Source organism: Musa acuminata, unplaced genomic scaffold, assembly GCF_036884655.1.
Source record: "Musa acuminata AAA Group cultivar baxijiao unplaced genomic scaffold, Cavendish_Baxijiao_AAA HiC_scaffold_556, whole genome shotgun sequence".
Taxonomy (NCBI): domain Eukaryota; kingdom Viridiplantae; phylum Streptophyta; class Magnoliopsida; order Zingiberales; family Musaceae; genus Musa; species Musa acuminata.
The window spans coordinates 5,001-7,500 of record NW_027020797.1 but is presented as its reverse complement, the minus strand read 5'-3'; positions in this window follow the sequence as shown (position 1 = coordinate 7,500).

The window sequence follows — 2,500 nt, the reverse complement described above, 5'->3', positions numbered from 1 at the left end:
GCTGTCCGCCGCTCGCCGCTCGCTCGCGCAGCCAAAAATGGCCAGTTTTGGCCCGTTTTTGGGCCGTTTTGGCCAGTTTTTGGCCTGTTCTTGCATTGCGCGGTGACCGTCGAGAGCGGAGCAAAACGTCAGCCATCTCAGCACCCTGGAACCCCCCGGGTGGCACAGGGCTGGATGGGGCTTTCGTATAGCAGGGACGGTGCTGCCTCTCGCTTCGCTCGCTGTCCGCCGCTCGCCGCTCGCTCGTGCAGCCAAAAATGGCCAGTTTTGGCCCGTTTTTGGGCCGTTTTGGCCAGTTTTTGGCCTGTTCTTGCATTGCGCGGTGACCGTCGAGAGCGGAGCAAAACGTCAGCCATCTCAGCACCCTGGAACCCCCCGGGTGGCACAGGGCTGGATGGGGCTTTCGTATAGCAGGGACGGTGCTGCCTCTCGCTTCGCTCGCTGTCCGCCGCTCGCCGCTCGCTCGTGCAGCCAAAAATGGCCAGTTTTGGCCCGTTTTTGGGCCGTTTTGGCCAGTTTTTGGCCTGTTCTTGCATTGCGCGGTGACCGTCGAGAGCGGAGCAAAACGTCAGCCATCTCAGCACCCTGGAACCCCCCGGGTGGCACAGGGCTGGATGGGGCTTTCGTATAGCAGGGACGGTGCTGCCTCTCGCTTCGCTCGCTGTCCGCCGCTCGCCGCTCGCTCGTGCAGCCAAAAATGGCCAGTTTTGGCCCGTTTTTGGGCCGTTTTGGCCAGTTTTTGGCCTGTTCTTGCATTGCGCGGTGACCGTCGAGAGCGGAGCAAAACGTCAGCCATCTCAGCACCCTGGAACCCCCCGGGTGGCACAGGGCTGGATGGGGCTTTCGTATAGCAGGGACGGTGCTGCCTCTCGCTTCGCTCGCTGTCCGCCGCTCGCCGCTCGCTCGTGCAGCCAAAAATGGCCAGTTTTGGCCCGTTTTTGGGCCGTTTTGGCCAGTTTTTGGCCTGTTCTTGCATTGCGCGGTGACCGTCGAGAGCGGAGCAAAACGTCAGCCATCTCAGCACCCTGGAACCCCCCGGGTGGCACAGGGCTGGATGGGGCTTTCGTATAGCAGGGACGGTGCTGCCTCTCGCTTCGCTCGCTGTCCGCCGCTCGCCGCTCGCTCTCGCGCAGCCAAAAATGGCCAGTTTTGGCCCGTTTTTGGGCCGTTTTGGCCAGTTTTTGGCCTGTTCTTGCATTGCGCGGTGACCGTCGAGAGCGGAGCAAAACGTCAGCCATCTCAGCACCCTGGAACCCCCCGGGTGGCACAGGGCTGGATGGGGCTTTCGTATAGCAGGGACGGTGCTGCCTCTCGCTTCGCTCGCTGTCCGCCGCTCGCCGCTCGCGCAGCCAAAAATGGCCAGTTTTGGCCCGTTTTTGGGCCGTTTTGGCCAGTTTTTGGCCTGTTCTTGCATTGCGCGGTGACCGTCGAGAGCGGAGCAAAACGTCAGCCATCTCAGCACCCTGGAACCCCCCGGGTGGCACAGGGCTGGATGGGGCTTTCGTATAGCAGGGACGGTGCTGCCTCTCGCTTCGCTCGCTGTTCGCCGCTCGCCGCTCGCTCGCGCAGCCAAAAATGGCCAGTTTTGGCCCGTTTTTGGGCTGTTTTGGCCAGTTTTTGGCCTGTTCTTGCGTGGTGCGGTGACCGTCGTGAGCGGAGCAAAACGTCAGCCATCTCAGCACCCTGGAACCCCCCGGGTGGCACAGGGCTGGATGGGGCTTTCGTATAGCAGGGACGGTGCTGCCTCTCGCTTCGCTCGCTGTTCGCCGCTCGCCGCTCGCTCGCGCAGCCAAAAATGGCCAGTTTTGGCCCGTTTTTGGGCTGTTTTGGCCTGTTTTTGGGCTGTTCTTGTGTGGCGCGGTGACCGTCGTGAGCGGAGCAAAATGTCAGCCATCTCAGCACCCTGGAACCCCCCGGGTGGCACAGGGCTGGATGGGGCTTTCGTATAGCAGGGACGGTGCTGCCTCGCGCTTCGCTCGCTGTTCGCCGCTCTCCGCTCGCTCGCGCAGCAAAAAATGGCCAGTTTTGGCCCGTTTTTGGGCTGTTTTGGCCAGTTTTTGGCCTGTTCTTGCGTGCCGCGGCGACCGTCGTGAGCGGAGCAAAACGTCAGCCATCTCAGCACCCTGGAACCCCCCGGGTGGCACAGGGCTGGATGGGGCTTTCGTATAGCAGGGACGGTGCTGCCTCTCGCTTCGCTCGCTGTCCGCCGCTCGCTGCTCGCTCGCGCAGCCAAAAATGGCCAGTTTTGGCCCGTTTTTGGGCTGTTTTGGCCTGTTTTTGGGCTGTTCTTGTGTGCCGCGGCGACCGTCGTGAGCGGAGCAAAATGTCAGCCATCTCAGCACCCTGGAACCCCCCGGGTGGCACAGGGCTGGATGGGGCTTTCGTATAGCAGGGACGGTGCTGCCTCTCGCTTCGCTCGCTGTCCGCCGCTCGCCGCTCGCTCGCGCAGCCAAAAATGGCCAGTTTTGGCCCGTTTTTGGGCCGTTTTGGCCAGTTTTTG